Source organism: Vanellus vanellus (assembly GCF_965231255.1).
Source record: "Vanellus vanellus genome assembly, chromosome: 3".
Taxonomy (NCBI): domain Eukaryota; kingdom Metazoa; phylum Chordata; class Aves; order Charadriiformes; family Charadriidae; genus Vanellus; species Vanellus vanellus.
The window spans coordinates 84290682-84315671 of record NC_138907.1 but is presented as its reverse complement, the minus strand read 5'-3'; the positions used below and the strand labels follow the sequence as shown (position 1 = coordinate 84315671).

The window sequence follows — 24990 nt, the reverse complement described above, 5'->3', positions numbered from 1 at the left end:
ATCAACTAAATAACATGCTTATTAAAAACAATCTGTAGGAACGCACTATCATTCCTGTTCCTATTTATCTTCTGGTCAACTCAATTGAGATTGTGCATTAAAGCACAGGCAGCATTATTACATTTGCTTTATTAAATTCTATAAACAGCACTGTAAAGTCAGAGTCAAGATATTTATACCATAATAGCAAACAGCGGAGGCATCGAGACTTGCCTTAACACTAACATTTGTAGACCATAATATTTTTTTTTCTTAATTGCCATTCTCACAATAGCAAGTGTTTCACAAGACTCTTCCCCCCTAGATCTTTATTCTGTGCTCACCCTAATTTGAAATAAACCAAAACAAAAATAGAAAAAAAAGTCCATGCCCTAGTTCCCTTCTGGGAATGTGGGAAAATTATGAAAGAATTACACAACTCACAGCACTCATTAGGACATCTGAAATGGAATAATTTTAAATAAAGAGTAGGCTGGCTGCAAGGCCTTCCCGTACTGGGTTGATATTAGAAGCGCATCTCATTATGCCGAATTAGTATCCAAAAATTCTGCCTAACACATAATTTAAAACATAAAACATACCGGCTGTCAAAGGTAAGGATACCTTATGCCTGCCTGAAGGCATCCATTAGTTTCAATAGGACAGAGAGAGAGAGAGAGAACCGAGTACCAGCTACTTTTCGAATGGCTACATTTAACAGACAGACACGGAAGGGTACGTAATATTAGGAGGAATTAAGTATTTCTTTGAGAGCCAGTGCGAGTCCAAACACGGGAACAGAAGCCAGGAATTCTAAACCCAATATTTATTCCCTCTGTGGCTTCACATAAATCATACAGCCTTTGTTAGCCTCAGTTTCCCAGCCATGATATTTGGATAGTAAGAGAGCTTACCCTTTAAGGATGCTGTGAAAACAACCAATGCTTAGAAACTGAGGATTATATTCGGTATGTCAGTTGGTATTCCTATTTACAAGGCATTTTCTCCAAGTCAACATGAATTGAAATAGAAGCGAGATTAGCATAAAAAGTCAAGCAATACTTCTTTGGGAGTATCCCTTAGTAAAAAAAGGACAAGGAAAAGGGTGCAGAAATAGTGAGCTCTAGAGGATAAACAATGAAAAAGTAAAAAGCAGGGCTAAGGAAGCAAGTTAAAAATATATTTTTGCCCATTACGAGAAAAAAAAAAAAAAAAAAAGTGTAACAGTAAAAACTTTAAGGGCTTTTTTGGTTTATTTTGTTAAGAAAGGAAAGCACTATGCCTCATAGTGCAGAGAATAAAACTTACAGGACCAAATTCTGCCCTCCTTACACCCAGACCACACTGTAAAATTGCACAAAGACCTTTTTCTCTCCTCTAAACTGCCTCTCCAAAGAAGGGTGCTTTGCATCTCCTTTAGCCATCTATGCAAAGTAGAAGGGTGTACAGACTTCCAAAGTAAGGCAATATATCTCTGTGTCAGTGGAAGGGCAACACGTACAAATCAGTATTTATGTTTATTCATAGTAACCTACACAAATGCTTGCAATAAGGTAAACGCTTAGAATTGATGGGGCATCAATATGTGCTGCAGCAAAAGTAGCCAGCTATTTCTACCAACAAGCAAATTTTTTTAATTCCACAAAAATATGGATAAATACAATTTTACTTTTTATTCAGGCTTCCCCATTTTTCTAACGCTAGACAAGCATACCATCAAACATCACTCCATTCCTGAAACTATATACATGTAGTTTTCCATTGTGTCACGAGCTCTGGAACCACCAGTTGCCTCATTACAATGGTAATGGTTTAGTGTTAAATCGTGGATTTCCTATTTCTGTAAAAAGAAGTGTGCTTTTTCATTTTACCATCAGATCAAATAAACCCTGGGTTTATAGAAGAAGGGATGGTTTGTGCTACCTGAATGAGGACTGTGCTGGATGTATACCTATAACAGCAGCATATGGGATTATTTTCTACATCCTACACCTGGGTAAGGAATTGCAGCCATTTATCTGGATGCAGATATTGCAATCGTGAACCACCCTTTTGCAAACATAAACCATGCCTTTGCAAGCCTGCATTACGAAAACGGAGTGAAACTTTAGGTTGAGCTGGAAAAGTAAAACACATAAAATGCAGGAGCCCGCCTATATAATGAAAACTCAAGTCACTGCTAGTCCATACTCTGCACTGACTGCATATTGGCATCCAGACTTAATACAATGAAATTTAATTTGATTTACAACTGTTCAGAACTCCCGAACGTAAGAGAAGACCTCTCTCCTCCTACCAGCATTGCCAGGGACACATACTACCACTCTTGGGGGCTTCCAGACTGTAAATATAGACAGTGGTTTCTTCACAAATGGTGCTCCCAGTTCCTCTGCTCCCAGACCACGCCAGGCCAGCCACAGCATCCATGGAACTCGGCTGTCCAGTACAGCCGAGATTAAGCTCAGGAAAGTCTTTTTAAAGGAAATGAATGACCTTTCCATGTTGAAACAAATAAATGAAAAAACAACACCTGCGGGACCAACACCCTTGGATAAATCTAGGGAGATTGGGTAGGGATATATGAGCATTTCTAAAATGATAAATGGCTTTGATGCTTAGAATTTCAACCACTAACATCAGTTCTTTCAAGGAAAACTCAGGCAAAGTAAAATGAAACAAAGCATCATCACCCTCAGATTCAAAGACAAGTAATAGGGGATTTGTGCTCTCTGCAGATCAATGGAACTTGAATAATACCTGAATTGGAGATTTCCCTTCCAAACTTTCTCTGTTTGCATCACTGTGAGATTTTGATATTTTGGCAACAAATGTGTTGAGCCTTGGTCCTATTTTAACGCTGCCATAGAGGTGCTAACAGCAACAGAAGTGACTGGGGAAGTTGAGGCTTCTTCAGCTATGGGGTAGCTATGAAGATTTCAGCATAAAGAACTGAAGAGATATGGAGATTAGCTGATGCAGGGATGGAAAAAAGTGAGAGTTTTTATTTCAGTGAAGAAGACAGAAGAGTTTTACGTTCGCTCAACAAAACCCAGACACAAAGGTGATGTCAGCTACTGGGAAACACGCACAACAACAAAGTTATCATCTTAAGGTCTCCCAAAAATCAAAAGCCACATTAATACAATTAAAAGCGTATATGTGTCTGCTGAAAAGATTACAATAAATTACACAATAAAGACAGCATTAAAATAAAATCCAAAATATAAGTGCCAATGTTGACACTACTCCATTTCATGTGGAAAGGTGTTTCTGCTTCCCATCCCCTTTTACTTGCCAATACAAAGAATTTATATAGCACTATTGTATGGCAAGAAACATTGTGCTTTCCTATAGAAATCTATCCAGTCATATTTTCATTTCTCATAAAAACCTTACTGCAGTGAGATTCAAAATTTGTGCTACTGCTACAGCTGCAAAACTCTGAAATCTCTGCAAGACAGCAGTCCACTCAGCTTCAGTGACAAAACAATATTTACCAAGCAGCATTTCAGAATTTAGTCCAAAATTCTCATCCAATTTCACTTTCTTCAAATACCATAAAACATCAATACTTCTTTAATATCTCTACTTATTCCTTCCTTTCATTCCACCAGAATTGTTGCTTCTTACAGTGACCAGAACTGTTAGCGAGGTTTCAGCACAAGCCACAGACATTTCCAGTAATTAGTCCTATCCAAGATTAAGCTGAAAGAGATGCTTGCATGCCCTCCGCGTGCCTTTGAAAATAATCCAGTATGCATATTCAACTAGTTGACTGTTATGCCAGTTAGGTACATGATAGTTATAGAAGATTGCAACTATAGCACTGATTTCATTGATCCATACAGATACCAACTCCCATGTTGACAACCTCACCGTTCAAGTTCTGCTTATTAATTTGTTCATAAGCAGTTACTTATTTTTACATCTGTGATTCAAATATGCCGTTTACACTAAATACATATACGTCTCTGAAATCATAACCTGTTATACTACCATAAGCTATAATACAAAGTGTGAATGAGAACACATTTTTAGAGTGAGTTAATTACTTTTATACAGAATTTTTCGAAGCATTCAAAAAAGAAAAGCTAGTTTAATTATGGACTCTAATACCGGCATTCACAAAGACAAGGACAACATGGTTGCATCTGGGTTCACGTCTGCTTTTACGCAGTATCACAGAGCTGTGTCAAGGTACAAGTAACAAACTGTCTGGTCCTACCTCTTTTATACATGCAGATTCATGAAAATGAAACGGATCTGGGCTCACAGAAGTGGCACACTAGCGGCACAGTGGTTCCACAACGGCCCGGCTCCTCCAAGAAAAAAGCGTCCCAACCTAACCACGCTTAGAGATTGGTGGAAAGTCATAGATGTGGGTTTCAGGCATCTCATGGTGAAGGCTTTCGAATTCCTGATCACTGGTGAAGGACGTGACCATTTGACCTAACGTGTAAAAAGGTGAACCTTCTTTCTCTTGGCCACAGCGTTGAATGCAAGGAGGCCGGGCTGCAGAGCTCTGCACTGAACTCTTGGTTATCAGTGTGTTTCGTAGGTGCACTGACAGCATGCTTACAAGGATTTTAAGTGCTTTTTTTAAAAAAAATAAAATAAAAAAAAAAAATTTATGGCCTTAATGTGCCTAAGCTGGTTGCTAAACAGCTAAGGACTGTGAAAACAGCCTTAGTGTCTCTGGGTACACAAGCTCAGATACTTTGGGAACTTCAGTGGTTAAAACGGAGTCACCTGCAGACTTTCAGACACTTCCACATTCAGGCTGTTTCTGTGAAACGTGAAAAGGAAGGTGACTAAATTCTACCCAAGTGTGAGTCAAACATCTAAGTCCTCTTTTAAATCTGTTTCTAAGCTCTTTGGGACACAATTTCTTTTTTATATCCCGTTATATAGCACCCAGTATATTGAGACAGTAGCAACCAGACAGAAGAAGTAAACCCACCTCAAATCAAAATTTCTCAACTTAAGTAGTTTCCATATCTGCAATGTACATACAAAGTATCTATAAAGTTTCTTCATATTTCAGCAACAGCCTTTTAATCTTTGATTAAAAAAAAAAAAAAAACAAACAAACCACCCCAAAAGAGCACAGAATTTTAACCCACCTTCATGGAATGAAAAAAATTGATTTTAGAAAGATAAGCAACATGAGAAACTTAAGGCCAAAAATAAATTTTCCCATCCACTAAAAGAAACATTTGAAAAATGCCACAGTTTCAAATGAAAGTGTCAGCCCTGTATAAGCCAGAATGATAACATCACCACCACCACCGAGCTCACTGTACAAACAGAGAAATCATGATACAATATTATCAAACACTAACATGCCTCCATCAGCTTAGTATTTATTAAATCTTGTTTCAGTATTCTTCCTTCAGTTCTATCTGCTTCAATAATCCACAATAAGCTGCATGTTTAAATGTTTACTGCAAAAAGGATGTCAGAATAATACGCCTCATTACATATGTATGCTATGACCACTGGTTGGTGTGATGATGTAGGGAAGGCTAACAAGGGAAGAGAGATACTTTTCACAACTGTAACATACAGGAATTTTTTATCCAGTTCTTTAATTCATCCATTTGCACTTAAGTTTCTTATAGCACAGACTTGCACAAAATCATATATTGTCAGTGTTACAAGATGCCTTCATCACGCACAACAATGTGAAGCATATGCAAAGAGACATCTTAAATGTTGGAAGAGATCCAAATGGATAAAAGGATGCAATGGTTAAAAAGCAGGGCACAAACAGATCTCAGGCTCCTGAATCATAATTCCTAAACCGCTCACTTTGACAGATCACCTTCTTTTGACCGGGAAGTCCCTTAGGTGCCTGCAGTTCAGCTACACAAAGGCCTTGACCTGAGCATCTAAACCAGTCTCCATCTGCTGGAGCCTAGAAATCTGATCATGACTAACCCACACCAAAACCAGTAGGCTGCACAAGGTGCAGCAGTGGATACCTTAATTTATATATTTTTTTATATATATATATTATATATATATAACAACCACAGTGTCAGGGTGGAGGGCACCTGGGCCCAGTTTTGATAGACTGGTTTGGGGATTGGGCTCTGATCTTGGACAGAGTTTTACATTAAATCTGTCACTGGATAAAAATGCAAAATCCCAGAACAAGGAATGGGACCCATGACTTACTTTCCTCTCAGTGTTACATCCTAACCACTAGGTAACAGATATTTAACCATTCAGACTCTCTGTTGTCTGTAATTTATAACACAAAAACCCCCAAACAAACACATTTAAGTACACATCTTCAGCAGTGGGACTCTACAAAGGTTCCTAGCACACAGATTTCTGTTCTTCATGATGTTGATTTTAATCAGACATCTCTGGACCCATCAGACACACACTGGATTCAACCCTTCACTTCCTATTTTCTATAGGCTAGGAGTAGGCAAAGTCCCACGCGGGAGGGAAGAGCACTTTGTTTTATAAGATACACATGCTATACGTGCCAAACAAGTTGCTGCTCAGCTGGATCTGTTACTGTAAGCTATCAGACCATTGTATCTTGGAATACCCCTACACCACTTGAGAGCAGGAGTCTTCTAAGTTCTGGTATCCTCCTGGCTCGTCTGAACAGAGCTGTCAGGCAGGCAGACACCCTAGGGCTCAGGAGTAAAAAGGTCAAGAGAGGCCTAAATCACCATAACACTCTAGGACTGAGGTGCTTCAGACCATAATTTAGAGGACTTGTTTATATATATCTCCACACGTGCATATATAGAGATAAATAAAAACACCAGGGCATCTAGCTTAGGCTGTAAGAGACACACACAGACATTAGGGCAGCATTTCCATTAGGACAGCTTACCTGTAAAACCTAACCATTGCTAAAAGACACTCCACCTTCCTCCACCCAAAAATCCTAAGCATACTGTTTTCTGGGTTTTTTTTTGTTGTTGTTGTTTTGTTTTGTTTTTTTCTCCACACATTCATCAGGAAAACATTGCCCCTAAACATCCTAAAACATATTTTGCATTATATTCCCTTAATTGGAAAAAATGCCTATTAACAAAATAAAAAAGGCTACAGAACCTTTCAATTTACCACACATCAATTGCTGCCTGAGAAGAGGCAGATCACATACTCTTTCCTATTGAAGATACAGTAGGTTTAAATGGAGCCATTTCAATTCTTTCATTGATGGTATAAATCTTCAAATCTCAGTGGAAGGGCCCGGTATATTCCTATTGTTAGTGACAGAACATTGACAGAACAGACTCAACAGTTAAGAAGCTTCTAATGTGACAATTTATATAAGCAGAGTAATTAAAGTATATTAGAAATCCAGATAATCTCTCCCCATCAAACTGGTGAAGGGCAGCCCATGGGCATTCAAATCACACATTGCAAGTCAGCTCAGGGTCACCTTCCCAAGTTAAATAATATCAACAGAAAATACCTTAAACTAAATGATCCTTACTCATTACTAAACATATTCAGGAAATTATATAAAGCTCTTTGAAGATGCAAATATTGTAAGAACAGTTAAGCACTTTAAACAACTACTTTTTTCCTTTTAGTCATTTGAAGACTAAAGCCAAGTTTCATTTCTCAGACATTACTTGGGATATTCACTAAAACATATGAAAGAGTGGGGAAAATGTGAGAACATTTTAAATATTATAATCCAAGTACAGCAGCAGCAATATTTTCTTACATTACTGGATTGCTTTTGTACATACGATGCAAGTTGTTAGTAATGAAATAATTATACTATCAACTTCTAGGGAATCTAGCTCTTATTTTTTAATATTCTCACAAGCAATTATATTTTATTTTTTTTACTATTTCTGTTTGTGGGTTTTTGTTTGTTTTATGTATTTTCTACAAGCAAGTCTATCAACTGCACAATTAAAAGCATTTGATTACAGTACATTTTGACATAAAATGTAAATCAAACCCAACACTCTTTATAAAAAGCTTTCCAAGTTTAAGGTTATATTAAAAAACAAACAAACAAAAACCCTCAAAACGTAACCATTGCAACTGACCTCATAATAAGCAAAAACGGAAAACAATACCTTATTCAAATTTTAAGTCAATGTTTTAATGTTCCTCATGTTTTTCTTTTTTTTTTTTTAAAAAAAAAAAAAAAACAAACACCTGCTGTAATACACAGCTTGGCAGCTACTCCATTAGAGAAATATGATTCAAGGAATGTGGCTCCTCTTTGCCTGAAACTAATACAGAGGAATTTGGTAGGTCTATGTTCTCCACTAAATTCTTTTATGTAAATGTAACACTACAAACAGCACGTAGCACAAAAAAAAAGTGAACAGAAATTCTCAGGTTTTAAGACAGTTGTCCTTTCCACAGCAATATAGAAACAATAATAACAATAATACATTATGCTAGGATATATAAGCAGCAAAGTTACCTCTCATTGCTTGATCCATTCTCCCAATCAAAGAATCACTAAAATTGGTAAAAGCGGCCATGACCTAATCCATTTTAGAGTTTTCAAAACAAGCATTCAAAGTAAGAGATGTTAGTTTGTCAAGCTGCAGCACCTCTGAACATGGCCATCCCTTCAAACGTTAAAATGTATTCAACTCTTTGTGAGTTCATCTTCCGGACCTTTAGAAGGAAGTAGCACATAGGAGTGACAAAGACAACTCAATATCCAGGTGTAATTCACATATACTCCTCTACTTTTTTTCTACCGGAACGCAAAAGTTGCACAAAGGCCAGAGCAGTACTAGCCTGAACATTCCCACCCGTTACCAGAGAGCAGCATAAGTTCCCAGGATTCCACCAACAGACTTGGCAGAGACAAGAGCATAAAAAAGTCTACTTTAAAACTCACGGGGTTGCAGGAAGAAATGTGCAGATCCTTCAAATAGGAAAGTGAACAGACAGCAACTGCTGAAAAGTTTAACTCAGAAGAAAACCAGACGTGAGGTGACCTCCAAGCACAGCCAGCTCTCCATCCTCTATTATACCACTTCTTTCATCACATTGTTCCTGCAGCGACCTTTCCCCCATGCACTATATGGCAGAAGAGAGACCTGGAACATGTTAAGATCAGCCTGTCCTGTCTTTCTGACTTTCCCAGACAACTGTGGATGCAGTGAGACTTGCAATGAATCAGGCCAAAGAGATGCCATGATCGTGAGATGGAAGTGAAAGCTGTCATTTAAACACTTGCAAGACTTTTCCACCGGTTGCTTGATAAAGGTCTTAAATATACGGAGAAATGGGCCAGCAGTCTACCTGAAACACTTCTTATTAAATTACGAGAAACTGCAAGTATTTGGAAAAAGAACTAGCATAAAGTAAGATCACGGACAAAGAAAAAGGAAATAAAGCTCAAAATTCCTCTTTACTGTCTCGATTCCCTTCACTTTAAAGAGAGGCAAAGCAAATGTCACCAATATTGTGATTCTACAATGTGCAATACTGAAAAAGGGGCAATAAGTTCCCATGATTTGCTATACATTTAACTCTCCATTTTAGAGGAAAGCTGTTCATTAACAGGTCTGCATTCATCACAGATACAAAATGTCAACGCATCTTATAGTGCTTCTTCCATCTACTGATACTGAGGTAATACTGTTTCTTTATTTTTAGACGTAGAACGCTAGGAAATATTTTTCTTAATTACTCTAAAATATTACTGTGGATTTCTTTTAGAATGCAAATGTTTTCCTAAAGCATTCACTGTTTTGTAAGCAATCAAACAGCCTAACAGTCCCTTAGTTAACCACTAATTCATTCATCAATAAATTGTTTTACCCATTTTGAATAGTTAGGCTTAATGAATATATGCCCAGGTGAAGAAAGGTCCAAGGCAACATGTGCAGAACCACACTAATAATAATTTTTTTAAAAATAATAATTATCTGCACACCAAAGAGCCCACTTTCTAATATCAGAGAGTCTCATCTTCACTGGGATGGAAAGCGTTAATGCTGTGAATAAAAGGTTTTCAACTGCAGTTGAATCATGTGAAGATTATCAATATAGCAGCAATGTACAAAGGGGCTTCAGCAAGGTTACCGAGTTTAATATAATCCTTTCTATAGCTAAGCACAGTAATAGAGAACCCTGTGTTCACTGTGGCAGCATGTTGTGTGTGCTCAGTAATACTTCTAAAATATACAGGAGGAACAAGAAATCCCCAACATCTTTACTATGCTCAAAGACAAAGTAAAGATATTAACAAGAACAGACACACAACCCTAAAACACAAAGGTACAGAAAAGCCAAACATTCAGTGCTGCAGAATATTACTTAGCACTTTCTCCTTAACCCTTCTCAGAGGGTTTAACTACATCACTGAAAAGACAAGTTGCTATGGCCATAATTTAAATGCAAGCAACAAAGCTCTAGCCTGCTTTGGCTAGGTCTGCCGGGAGGGAATATTACATCCGCTTCAGCCACTCCAGCCAATTTGTGCCAGAGAGCGGTTGTCTTTTTCTAAACACATTTAACTAAGATGAGGTTGCAAGAGCAGCAAAGACAACATAACCTGCGTTAATTCAGTGCCACTAGTTCACATTTCAGCTTGTGGAACAGTCTCGGGAAAAACAGACTGCTAATTTAAGCCCAACTGCAATTTTCCTTCATTACCTTCACTGGTATTCAGCCAAGTTAGCTTCTCCCCTGTACTATGCGGGGATATGCTAAGATCACAATTTTCTTCGTGTCTTTAATGCAAAATATAAACTGGAACACACAAACACACAAAGTGACCCTCTGATAGCCCAAAATCTCAAGTCCCAGGAAAGTCAGTCCAGGTACCTACTTCAGCAGCAGGGCTCAGCCATTCACAAATCTCAGCCAAGCACTCTTTGCTAGAGTCTGCACTGTTCAAGGCACAGGGAGTCATCTTGTTGCTTTGAACAGGTAAGTCAGTGCTCAGTTCTTTCAAGAAACAACACAGAAAAAGCAAACGCTTAGAAAGCATTTAGTTCACCTAAGCAGCCTTTCAGCATAGGTCATATTCAGAATTTTTTAATCCTCTGAAAGAACAAATAGAGAAAAACAAAGGAAAAAAAATGGACAGGGTGCATTTGAAATTTATACTATTCTAAAACTGCCGTTTTCCCCTTTTTTAGTTCACATACATACAAAAAACCTCACCTAAGCCAAACTTAGTTATTTCTAAATCATTGTCATTTCACAGAACTTAAAATAGCTCAATTTCAATTCTTAAAATCCTTATTTTGAATAGCAATCTTTGTAACAGACTGACATTACAATTAATTTTGATCAAAGAATGACAAAATTTCCCAATAAATTCCTGTACCACATGCAAAACTTCGGAAGAGTAAATGTGTCTCAGCCTCTATGGCATTGTTTTGCAAGAGTCCTCTCAGAGCTGCTAGCGAGATCTGAGCCACATAACTTGACCCATAAAAGCTAAGTCTCACCCACTGTAGGATTAAAAGTATGTTCATCACACGATTGAAATATGTTCTTTACCAGAGGTAGACATTCAGTCATGGAGGCAGGGGCTGCAGGCATGTCACCTCACATGATAAGAGTTTAAAAGAAAAACACAGAACACACTTATCCACTATTGATGGGTGGGGGGGGGGTAGAGTGTCTTGCACAAGTCGTTAGGAGCTTTTGATCAGCCCTGACTGAGACACACTTCACTCTTTGTTTTTTGAGGGTTTTGTTCACTTGTTTGTTTTAAACAGAGATCATTTTTTATAGAAAAGATTTCTAAGAAAAATACTGAGAAATTGTAATTACATTTCCATAACTTTAAACTATATATAGGGACATCATTTCTTCTTTTTTTTTTTTTTTAAATATGAGACTAAATTTGGGTTTTGAAGTATTTTATATTTGAGAGAACATGAAGTCTAGATCACTTCAGATGATATTTATTCACGTTCATAGCTTATTAGGAACATAAATGCTAGTATCTGTCATATAGGGAACAGACAGTATTAGCTGTTAGGTATTTAGCTGGAAACAACAAATCACTGCTGGTACACAACATCGTTTTTAACAACCTTCCATGACAGCTCTTCCTTTTTGCCATCAAAGCAGGATGGAATTACAACCGGAGACTCAAGGGTCATAGCAAATAAGCCGACTTAGCACCATTTTCTCCCTGTTAAAGACTACCTTTCTTCAAAATATTCAAAAGAAAGATCCACTCAACCCCATCAGGGCCTTTTGAGTGAGCACTTTGTTTGCAAAGTTCTAAAAAGATGCCACACATCGAACAATATCCTGGTGGCAATGCTCTGCCTAATACAGCACAGGATACCATCAGCCTTCTTTGTGGCAAGGGCATGTTGCTGGCTCAAATTCCCTGATACGGAAATGTTTCACATCATTATAAAATGAATCATGCCTGAGTATAATTTATAGTGAGAATCAGAATGACAGTTTATCTGAGAAACTGAAAGTAGAAATGCTGAAGTGAAAAAACGAGTGCTTCTGTTTTCAGTCCCGTTACTAATACATAGACAAACTGCAGATTGCAAATGGGTATGTTCCAGAGAACGCTTCTGTTAGAGCAAAACTTCTAAAATTTGTTATCTTCTAGAAAGTGTGTGTTAAATAGGATTTCTGGTTTATTGCATTTTGTTTGTAGGTTGTTGTGGGTGTTGTTTTGGCAGGGGAGTGGTGGTGTTTGTTTTGTGCTTTTTTTATTAAGAGCTAGTCACAGAAAAATCTAAATTGGAACGGGCCTCTTGATTTCATCTGGTCCAACACCTGTTCAAAGCAATGCCAGCCTTTAATAAGAGAAGAAGGAAATTTTACAACCTTCGAAACTTGTTCCAGTGTTTGACTATCCTGTGGAAATTTTATCCTTATATCTAATAAAAACTTCATCACAATCTGAGCCCATTGCTTCCTACCACTATACACCTCTGCGAAGGGTCTGATTCCGCCTTATCTATAATCCCCCCAATTAGATTGTCCTACAAAACAGTAAAATACCTTCCCCCGCCACCTCCCATCCAAGCCTACTTTGCCTAAGGATGAGCAAACTCAGTTTTCTCTGCATCCCCTCACAGGGCATGTGCACCAGACCCCTAATCATATTGGTGGTCCTCTGCTGGACTTAAATCAGTATTGCAATGTTTTTCTTGTACTGGGAACCCCATATGCTGCTTACTTATACAACATAATTTACTTGAAACACATTCTTCCAGAGCACCAGGAGGGCAACGAAGTGTAGCTACCTATAGTTTAACAACGACCCAGGCTCTGATGCAACAAATTTTCCAAATTTTTACAAGCTAAGCCTTTTTTCACCAATTCCGTACTGTCTTTTATTCACAAAAAAATTCCACGAGAAATTATAACTATGCAGTATGACTGGAATGCCAATCAACTGGTTCTGAAAGGCCTGTACTGAAACCCATTCTCATGTACAATCACTTCCACAATCCTGCCTTCAGCTCTTCCATGGGACTCTGAGATAAGGATAACACCAGTTGACAACAAATTATAATAACGAGACAGGTTCATATCTTCTGTAAGCTATTTTTTACACTTTTTAAGAAGTAATTTTTCACACAGTAAAGATATCTAAAAAAAATTTAAAGCTTAACAGGTTGACCTTAAAAAGATGATTCCTTACAATTCAGAGCCCAGTAGTTTAACAGACTCCCAGTGCTGATGGACTCCCCACACTGGGGAACAGACACCCACATACTGTACTGAAGTGGATCTCTGTTTAAACTCACAGTTTTATTCAGGCAGATCAAAAGCATACAGATCACTCTGGAAAGGCTTACAATTTGAGAGATGTGATGTAAATTTATGGCCAGGTAAAGATCATTAAAATTCTTCTTAGACATGCTATGAAAAAAAAAATAAAAATCAAAGTTTGGCAAATTGCTTGAAACAAATTCACTGAGGGCAACTACACCACATCTCTCAAATATTTTTCCCTTATCTAGCACAGCTTTAGCCATGCAGTTTCTCTCATTCAGCATGTTCTCACGCAGACTCAAGTACCAAAAAGACAGAGACACACTTGTAAAATAGCCATCCTGGCTGAAGAAATTCAAATGTTGAGTTGGTGTCATCCCAGTTGAAATTTCCTGATCTAATCAGGAGGTGTGAAATGGACTCTGAGGATAACTACACAGAGTCCTAAGGGGAGTTAAAGGAACAGTATCAAAATATAAACCCCAAATACTGAAAACAAACAAAGTTACTACCCAGTTATTTCTTCAGACATTCTGAATATAACTTCCAGTAACACACCTGTGTTACCATTACACATGTAACACGTATAACACACCGTTATTATTATGCCATTCTTATTTTTCAGGTAGGAACCCTGAGAAAATACTTCAAATTTTCTGTGTTCCTCTTAATTTAAAACAAGACCGTAACAGAGAGAGGAACTGTAGTTCAAATAAAGTTTTTCTTTCTTAAAATGAAACTCTTTTTCTCCAGCTCCTCTAGTTGCATTTGCAGAAAATCAAAAACTATATGCATATGGATACTCTCTAGCAACCTGCTGGAAGTCATATACTATAAGCGGTGTAGGAAGATCATTCTCTCCAAGAGAGAAAACCGATTTTGGAAGGCAGGAAAATTTGTACTCAAGATAATAAAGTTACTTGTTTCCAAATTCCAAACCAAAGTATTTCATTTCCTTCCTGAAAAATCGATTTTGTTCTTTATGGAGTATCTGCTGTGTTAAAGGATGCTGTTCACCTAATACATCTTTTTAGTGAAGGAGATGACTTTGGGTACAAAACATCCCCTGCTAACATTGTTCCCAACATTTGGTAATACAGACAGTAGAGCTCATTTTCTGTCATCCAGGAAGAACGGTAGGCTTGCTAAACTTTTATCATCATCCCCTCTGAAAGAAAGTAAAAACCACTGTTAGACCCTATAGTTTATTAGATCAAAGCTACCATCAACAATGTCAATTCTGCCTGGTCATGTTAACAGGAAAGCATTTTACGAGTTCTACCACTGGGCATCCATTTAACTTCCAGCACCACCTATGCTGTAAAACCATGCACATAATGTATTTGGTGACCTGCGTGTGTGGGAAGCATTATCCAGGCGAAACTTCTCACAGTCTGACAAAATGCTTTGATTTGCACTGTTCAGATGATTGAACAAAGAGACCTTAAGCAACCACCAACAATAGCTTTTATCTCCAAATGTGCTAAAAGTGTAATATGACATGAGAGCAACCTATTGCTTTAAGACCAGATTTGATAAAATACAAGCGATTGGATAAATACTACATTTTAAATTTGTACACATCTTGTCCATTAGGCTTAAGTATTAGTAAAGTTCGCATTTATCTTAAACACCATTTTTAGCAATTTCCCCACACAACACTCATAATGCCTCCATGGTATCCACGGTAACCTCAACCTCTTTGCTTACATATGGCTTAAAATACACATTCATTCCAATTAGGTGAAGTAAACAGAAAACAGCCATTCATAATTCCTCAAGTTACTGCCCACTTTTCTTTAGATGGTATTCAACAGTCTTCAAAACAGATCCTAGTTTAAATCTGCCACATGCAGTCGCTGACAGATAGGTGTGTCACCAAACTCTCTTCCCTGCATCACAGCAGAACTGATTTAATTATTCCCAAGAATATGCACAGCATACAAATAGAAGTATATCTAATAAATTCCTACATAGTTCCAGCAATGCAGATTCAATAACTTTGTGTTTCTTTTCAGTGCAAAGGTATTGCTACTACTCTGCAAAGCTTCCTAGGGTTTAATCTATTATTTCTTTATGCTATAAACCACGTTTGATTTAAAATAGTCTGACACACACTGCAATGTCTTCCAAAAAAGACTCACCTCAGACAGGAAACACACTCAATAAAATATTATTATATTTAATATACCATTGTATTTCAGATCAACAAGTGATGTTTAAAAACTTGCAGCATGTATTTTTTTAAACCATTCTGCTTCTACTGCTTCTATGAGCCTGTTCGGTACTTTTTTTGAAATCCTTAAGATGCACTCCACCTGCCTAGTTGTTGGGTTGGGGTTTTTTGGAGAAAGTAGCTGATAAAGGAATTTTCTAATGTTTTTACGTATAAACCACTACAGTGAAAACCCAGCATGAGCCTTGGGACACCGACCAGCTCCTACTACTCTGCCTATGTTCAGCATGTCATGTCCTTGCTACACCGCATCACCTACCACAGATAGATGACACAATGTTAATAATGTCAGAAGTAACTGTTTAAAGTTTTCTGTGCAGCTGCTGAAAGAATTCAGAGACCTTGCAAGACAGAGTTAAATGTTTAAGCTATTTTTCCTATTTTGCTCTTCAAAACCTTAAACTACAGAATCCCTTGAGTGAAAAGTCAGAGAAAGGCTGCCATCCCTTCTAGGGTTAAAAGATGCTTTTGTAAGATTTTAGGTCAGATTAACCTTTTGCTCACAATAGGGCTGGTTATTGGTTTTATTTTTTACTGTCTTTAACACAGGTAAAAAAATCAATATGAAGCGAGACAAAGGGCTCTGGAGGCCCTGGCTACACCAGCTTTTGGTTTGGCTCATGCACAATCCTACAACACGCTGAGGCTGGGAAGGATTAGCCTGCTTGTGTTGAGTAAACCGATGATACTCAATAAACAGTTTCTGTTGTAAACCCCTTAGGACGTGCAAAGCCACACTAGTTGGCATTAGACCAGATAAGCTGCCGAACCAGCTGTAATCTCATTTAGACCTGAGCTGATCCTCCTGTCCTTTCATTCCACAGGATCAAAGCAAACCACTGAGGAGGCAGCTGTATTATAGCAGCAGTGCTTGCTGGATGCGGCAAACATTTCATAAATTCCTCTCCTTGAAGCAAGCCTGCACATAATCTACCCAGAGCCAGTTCAATCAATGGATTTCTGAATTCATTAGTCTTATTATTACAGGATAACTGTTTTCTCCACATAGTGTGGTAGTTGTTGCAAGCCAACTTTGCAAAACAGCTCTTATTGCTGACCATTTCTTTCTGGTAATGTGCCTTTGCATTTTTGCTGTGCCACATGAAAATGATTTAAACCACTTCAGTGCAGTATTTTTTTTAAAGACTGGAAATAAAACCAATTTGCGAATATTCAAGTAGGAAGCACTGAAATATAGTAAATTCTTCCAAGCATAATTACTGGCTACCTGCTCGCATGCTTCCATGCATCAGTAATAATGACCAATGTTTTCTGAGCTCAATGACAGCAAATGATAATAGCCAAAGTAGAGATTATATCATTGTAGTAGCACAAATACAGACTAAAATGACAGATGTGAAAGAAGTCACTTTAAGAAAAAGATTTCTATTTGCCTTTTACTCTTTGTATTCCCTGGAATTACAAAGAAGAAACATTTTCATTGTTAAAGAAATGAATAGCACAACTTAAAAAACAAAACAAAACAAAAAAACCAAAACAGAAAACCACAAAAGCAACAGGTCTTTTTAAACTAAGCAAAAATTAAATCCAAGACACTGGATCAAATAAGACTTGAGGGTGCAACATTTCATTTCTGCATACCATTTGGAGTTTCCACTGTGCAATTATAGCTAAAAAATTTTATAATGTAACCTTAAGAGCTTTAGAAGAACAGAAAGGGTAATTCAAAAAATGTGTCAACTGCTCCATTTCCCACCAGTGAAGCCTGCAATATAACACATATTCAGAGATAAAGAAAGTAAAATTAGATTTTTAAATTACACTGGAATAGGGAAATGTTACTAAAAAATCATTTGCTAATTGTATTAATTGTTAACATAAAGAACAATTTTTCTGGTACAGGTGCATTGAAAAAAAAAAAAAAAAAAGGATGTATGAAGAATTATGCAGTACAGCAGTGATTTTTGGGTTACGTACAAGTAACGTTAGTGATTCTTAGATCACTCCTTGAGGAATAAGCGGTAGCCACAGAACTAAGTTTGACCAGAAAAACAGGGGAGGCCAGTTAACCCTTACAATTAAGGCAAAAATAGCAGTGTTTGTGACTTACTGTCATTTGCAGCCAGTACAAATACACAATACATTCATGCACACAAACTGAAAAGAGGGAGGATCCCTCCACAGGACTGCTCCGAGTTTACAGAGCACAAGAGAAAGACCTGTATCATCTCTGCATGCACATCCTGATCTACGCTACACAGATCTATTGGACCTCTGTATCTGGCCGTTAATGTTTTTAATAAGGGTACGAAAAAAAACGTGCCTGTAATAAAAAGCTTCAATGAAATATAATAAAATCAGATGTTTAACACATGCAAATGATTTTGAACAGATTACAGAGATGAGATGTTTAGTATGAAACTTTTTTAACCACCAAAGCACATATGCGCTAGAGCGTGTCATAGGCAGCTGGCAAAGATGAACAAAAGGTATTTGCACCTATCATCTACAGATGTGTAAAAAAACCCATCACACATTTCTTCCTCAATCACTTAGAAACCATCTGATGTGTTAGTTAATGATTCCCCTCTCTCCACTTCATTCTTCAGACATAAAGGGGTCCCATTTAACATAATCACTTAATAACAGCAAAGTGATGGGTATCAGAACCCTAATTCTTCTAATATTTGCAAAATCCAGCTCTTTGTAATAATAATAACACCATGATAGCAAACTGTAAAACTGTGTAATTATACTTTAATTGTATTGTGAGGCATGCATTAATCACAAAGTTTAAGTACCAAGGATGGAATTATAATAATTCTGTAAAACAAATTTAAGCTAGCTAAGTAGGTCAGAACCACTAGCATGCAACAGGAGACCTCTGGGAATTTATCAGTTAATGGCTATTTATGTGCAAATGAGTGCCCTCCAACCCTCCCAAATCCTGTGTAGCTGAAGGGTATTTCTGTTAACCAGGAGCATGCTTAACTGCTGAGGCATAAATTAAACCATTTATTGGAATGATTTTAATTCTTCTCTCCCCCCACCCACTCTTAGAACTCCCTCCACCCTCACTAGCAGCACAATTTACAGTATTAATTTACATGGAGATAGGACTGCTGAAGAGTTTTCAGAAATTACCCTGTTTCAAGGAAGGGGGGGGGGGGGGGGGGGGGGGGAAGTGCAAGAGAAGAAAAATAAAAGTGAGAGAAAAACTTTCAGTTAAGAGACAGTAGCAATGCTACACTTAATCTTCAAATCTTCCAGAGGGCAGGTTGAGTTATTAGAAAATCCAGAGGTTTAGTATCACAGTAGTTCAGTGGAAACCCTTTCATAATGAACTCTAATGAAATAAAAGTCTGTTTTATGTCCTCATGTTCTAAACTTGGAGAAGACAATGAAGCTCAAGGAGGACTGCATCAACTGTATTTTCTGTCGTAATGCTCAGACTGTACACATATCAAAGGTTTTCTTTCGAGACAGAAAACAACAAAAATTTCTTGGCTGCAGGAAAAAACACCTTCAATTTTCTAGTTTGACTCGGAAAAAACTAGTCATTTTTGATGTCTTAGGAAAATAGATACCTTTACAAAATACTCAGAATCAAGATGTATTGAATTTTCACTGTGATGTAAAATGGGGATGATTTACAGACAATATAAATGATTTCTGAACGCTTATAATCATAGCAGTAATTCAGTGTAGCAAGGTAATGCAAGCATAACCTCAGGGTTCACTTTTAGGCTTGTATTTTTGTATGTTTGGGGTTTCTTTTTTCTAAGCACACGCACACATTTTCTTGCAAAGCCTAGGGTCCCAGAATAATAAAACGGTAAAAGTTTGATTATCCTAACATCAATTAACTGTAGCTCCCTGTTACCCTAAACAGGGTCATGTCTCCCCAATGTCTAATAATTACATTGTAAAATCCCTTGATTGCCTGAATATATTCACTCTCCCTATGACATCTGGATAATCATGGCTGTGCTATAGTTAATTATTATTTAAGACATGATCAGAGTGCTTTACTTTCTGATGTCATCTTTCCACCTAAAACAAAACTCCAGGTAAATGTAACACACTGAATATGTACACACACAGCATTTCCTCCCCAAATTAAGCCCTTGTAGAATAGCCTTGAATATACAGGTGTGGTGTGAAATCAGAGGAATTCCCTGGGAGCAAATCTTTAGCAGCTTTAAAATATTTTAGGCAGATACCTGGAACACTTAGTGAAGTATTTTGAAATGCACATCGCTGATAGCCTATCAATGTATTCCTGTCCAGGAAAACAGACAGGGAAAAGAATCCCAATGGAAATATTTGCTTTTGTTCTCCCAGCTGAATTTTGGTAAGGAAAACAAGACCACAAGAAGCAGTAAAAGAAAACCCCATTGTCCTGGCAAGCACATATGTACTTGCCTGTTCCTCCCTTCTCCTGCCCCTCAATAAAAGATGACACACATCCCCGGCTGCAGCGAACGCTCCCGCTGCGTGCATAATGGCTGCCGTGGCTGCCTGTGCTGTCCCTGCATTACCATACAGAGAACCAGAAGGTTTCTGTTTCTTGACTTGGACTCACCAGCGCACACGTTAAACCACTCTCTGATAACAGCCAGAAATTAATAAATGAACAGAACTATTTGACACAAAAAAGTTCACACATGGATTTTCAGAAAGAATTCGCACAGCTGTGTGATCAGAGCCTGCCACGAGCCCACGGTTCCACCTCCCCATTCCCCCCAGTGAGGGGCTGCAGCCTTGATTATGTCTGTACCTTCCAGCCATTGGCAGGGTCTCAGCATTGCCCTAAGGCTTTAATTAACCCCGATTAGAGATAAACAGGGCCTTCTGGTTGTGAAAAAGAGGAGAGAATAGACAGTACCTTCATCTTACCAGAGAACCAAGTAAACCACAAACCGTTTTCACCTTTCTCTTCTTGCTCCTCCCAATAACAACGTCAGGAAGGGACCCCCACAAGAACACAAGATGATGCACGATACACATGTTGCAGAATATGCTCTACACTTTCCATTTTGTTTTTAGGGAGGATAGAGTGGCATACTCTTTCAGGCTCATTTCACATTAGGCATATTTTCATTGTCCCTGGTTTAGTACCACTGGAAAGAAAGCTGGAGCATTTAAGCATTGGCAATTAATGGCACTTGGACTTGCTCCAAGCCAAATAAAACATGACAACGCACATGTACACACCTTGTATCAATTAGCTTTCTTTAGAAAACGTCTAAAAAAACCCCAAACATTTTCAAAGTAGTTTTCTAGACAGATTTCAAGACTTGAACACAAAACCACCAAAAACTCAGCACTTTCTTCAGCAGAGCCATTGTGCTGCACACACAGTATGAGCCACCCTCACACTCCCACCCCAGAAATTCCAAGAACCAGTAGGATACAGAACCGCTAAACAGGTTCAACTCCCCTCCCCCCCCAACAGAAATGGCAAATTAAAAAGAGTGCAGATACTACAAATCAAAATGAATGACAGATTTCCAAAGTTAAATTTTATGGGAGATTACTGTTTCAGGTAGGGTTTCTTCACCTTCTGATTTCACTGAGTTTTTATTCTGTAAGGAAAAGCACAGAATATGGTTTAGGACGCACCCTTACTAGTCAATCACCAGCCACATCGACCGCTCTTTAATATCCAATCACAGAAACATCAGTGAAGGGCTGGGTACCATCTCAAGAGTCATTTAGGGAGTTCATCTCAGCAGTCTGGTAAGCTTACAAAGACTACCCTCTAGCAAATGTTTGTCTAATGCATTGTTTAAAAAGTAAAAAAAATGAAATTCGATTCCACAACTCTCTCTTGCAGTATGCCAGTGTTGGCATTTGCAGCCTACTATAAATAACCACACTAAACTCTTGCCCCAAATTAAGCCTATTCCTTCTTCACTGGCATGAAGAACAACAGACAATCCGCCTTATTTGCAACGTCCTTTTACATACTGGGTAATTTCTAGCATGTCTCCTCTCAACCTTTCCTAGCTAAAATCAGTTGTGTCAAACTTCTACAAAACTTCCTGCTCTCATAATTCCCTTCTGCAACTCTCTCCAATTTTCAGTTTACTCGTATATGTTTTGTAAACTGACGTGTCCAGAACTGCATACAGAACTACAGCTAAAGACAGAAGTAGCAGCTCCTCTCACCTGCTGAAGTTTCATTAACGCACCCGACAATAATATTTAAATTTATTTTTCTTAAGCAGAGTCACATTAAGTCCTGCTTCCTAATATCATACAGGCTGTGTGCATGAGAGAACGTCCCTGTCAAAAGTTAGCCAGTCGACAGATTTCAATCAAATTTCAAATTTTCTTACAGCCACTATGGTCTTACAAATTCTTGTAAATAAATATCCAGGTAAATAGAGGTGAAAATGTAAGTACACCCTGATCCCTCCACACACATACACCTTTTTAAGACACTAGGGAATCCATTTGAACTACCGTTCACAACCAATTTTGGTTTTCCTCCCCACACCAGGCAGAAGCTGTGCTAGTGCAGGGACAAAATGCTGGATCTTGCAGCCATCTGTGCTGAGAGGGCAGCAAGTCTACAAGCAAGGGCAGGACAGACAGATGGGGTAAAAGCTATAGTAGCTACTTCACATTAGCCAACCCCAGATGAGGAGATCCCCTTTGTTTCTCTCACCTCACAGTGCACACTGCCTCCCTGTACTTTGACAGTACGGCTGCGACACCAAGTATCCCATATGTTGCATTAGCATTTCTCCTTCCTAATTTCAGTATTTGGCCTTCACCATTTCCTTTTGCTGATGATCTTTTATTCCAAAATACTGAAGTATTTTTAAATTCTGGTTCTGCTTTCCATTCGAACACAGAGAAATACCCTATAACTTTTGTCCATATATAAACTCAGATAAGTGATGTAACTCATTTTCAGCTACTACAACTAGTTGTGCTAAACAGTTCCTCACTTTCAGTGATCTGAAGCGACACCATTAAGAATTGATAATACTAAGGTAATACAAGTAACACTGAAGCCTCACACTAATTACAATCTTTATGAAAACTTTCTCTCTCATTCCCATAGACTCACACCATTTTACAGTAAAACTCTTTGTAGTTGCAAGGCTGCTGTTTTCTTTGCTCTTCCTTTTTTGTTGCAATACCCAGAAACAAGTAAACTGGAAGTTGTTTTATGTCCCAGAAGAAATTTCATCATGAGCAAAAGCATCCTAGGGGAAGAATCAAATGGTACATACCGAGAAAACAGAAAAAACAGTAAACGGAAACCCCAGAATGTAGTTAGATTCATCCCTTCTCTTCATTTAGTCACTGGTTTCATAAGAGCACCAAATTGCTTTTGCTGATGAGGTAGTCCCACAAGTTAGTAGTAAGAGAAGCTGACGTTGTAGTTTACAGCTGTCAGTAACAGCATCTGAAACGAATTCTGAAAGAATGAAGCAAGTGGCTATTTATCATCATTGTAGCTATTACTCAGTTTCCAAAGCATCAGCGATGGAGGTGGGGGAAACAAAACCCGAAAGCTTGTTCTACTGAACCACTGACCTAAATTTTTCAGAACTGCAAACTACTACAATCTGTGTTGTGTTCAGAACCTGGCAGGTACTTTGCTTGCTTTTCATTTTCCTCCATCAAGACAAGTATATTCATGTGTTCAGTTAGCATAAGGATTCTCCTTTGAGTTCGTTCAGATTTTTTTTCTCCTCTTTAAAGGTCAACTTTCGTTAAAACACACAGGCACAAATTAATTCTCCTCTCCAGAGATCACATCCTTTCACAGGGGCTAGCAATGGAGAGAAGAGCACAAAGGGAAATACTGTGCATGAAGCAGACACACAGGTTTAGTTCAGTGCATGTAGATGACTCGTCTAACCATTCTTGAAGACGACAGTGGCTTGCTCTTGTCCCAAAACATATGCTTGCTGTTTTACCAACCAGGTTTGCGACTCTCTGCTAAGAGAAGAGACCAGAAACATACGGGAATGGACGGGCAGAGGCAGAGAGCGCACTTCAGTGTGCTAGAGAGCCTGAGAACGTCTTCCTGAGCCAGCTGTCCATCTGCTCTCTCCATCCTCCCGTGCAGAGTGTCAGTAGGAGGCAGCATTGACTCTGACAGCAGCAGCTCTGCACGGCAAAGTAGATGGGAGCTAGCTTCATTCTTCTGTCATTATATAAGCAAGATGACACTGTTCTCTAATCCAGCCAAAGCTGATAAGTACCATCAACCTGTCACTTCCTACATTTCAAATTCTAACACTGCAGCATCAAAGAGTTTTTACATTTCGATTTCTTTTGCTGGCAGCGGTCGGTAGCCTCTCATTCTCCCACGGTGTTCTAATGCAGCATTTGCACACCGGGGTTACTCCCAGCCTGAATAGCAGGTCATCCCCTACTCACTGAGCTCATCTGCGGCCCATGTGCTAGGCAATTTAGATCCAATCAGCCCTTATTTAGCTCAAGAGTAATGAGCAGCATAGTGACACAGACTTAAGCCTGACCCTCAGGACACTGCTCATCAAGCAGTAAAACTGTGACAAAATCATTCATCTTCCACCCGCTGGCAAGAAATAATACTCGCACTCACTGTATTACTTTTTCAAGATATAGCAAAAAAAAAGTCCTGAATTTTCATGATGTGAGACATTAATTTGCAGAAAGCTGAATTCCCTTAAACCCCCCTGTTGCTATGAGCTCACCAGGGGGAAATAGGCCTTAGGAGACTGAAATGGAATAAAGAAAATTGCTTCAGCTTTCTTTTCATTTTAAATAAGCCTTAAATCTGACAAGAGATATCCTAAAGAGAGAAGAAATATATATCTTGTAAGGTAACGAAGAAACAATCAAAATTAAGAGATTAGACGGCTACTTGCATATAATGGTTTTATTGGCAAAAGTATTTCTTTGTTTAACGTCCACAACAAAAAAAAATATTCCATATGAAAAGCCATTCTCACACCTCGTGTGAAGAATAAAAGAAGGAAAACTGAGAGGAAAGTTAATTTGGGGAAAATAGTTTCAGAAGTGAAACACTTCCATTAGAAAACAAATCTGCGCTTTATGTCCTTCAGGGAGCACATATTTCTCTAAACAACTGCAGGGTCCCAAGCAGCAGGTTCTCAGTA

At 38.3% G+C, this 24990-nt stretch overlaps 1 protein-coding gene across 1 annotated transcript in view; it reads right to left on the bottom strand.

The window, feature by feature from the left end:
- MMS22L (MMS22 like, DNA repair protein) overlaps nucleotides 1–24990 on the bottom strand; it is a gene marked incomplete at both ends in the record, with an annotated part of 92945 nt that overhangs the window by 26809 nt on the left and 41146 nt on the right. The gene's annotated exons all lie outside the window — the stretch shown is intronic.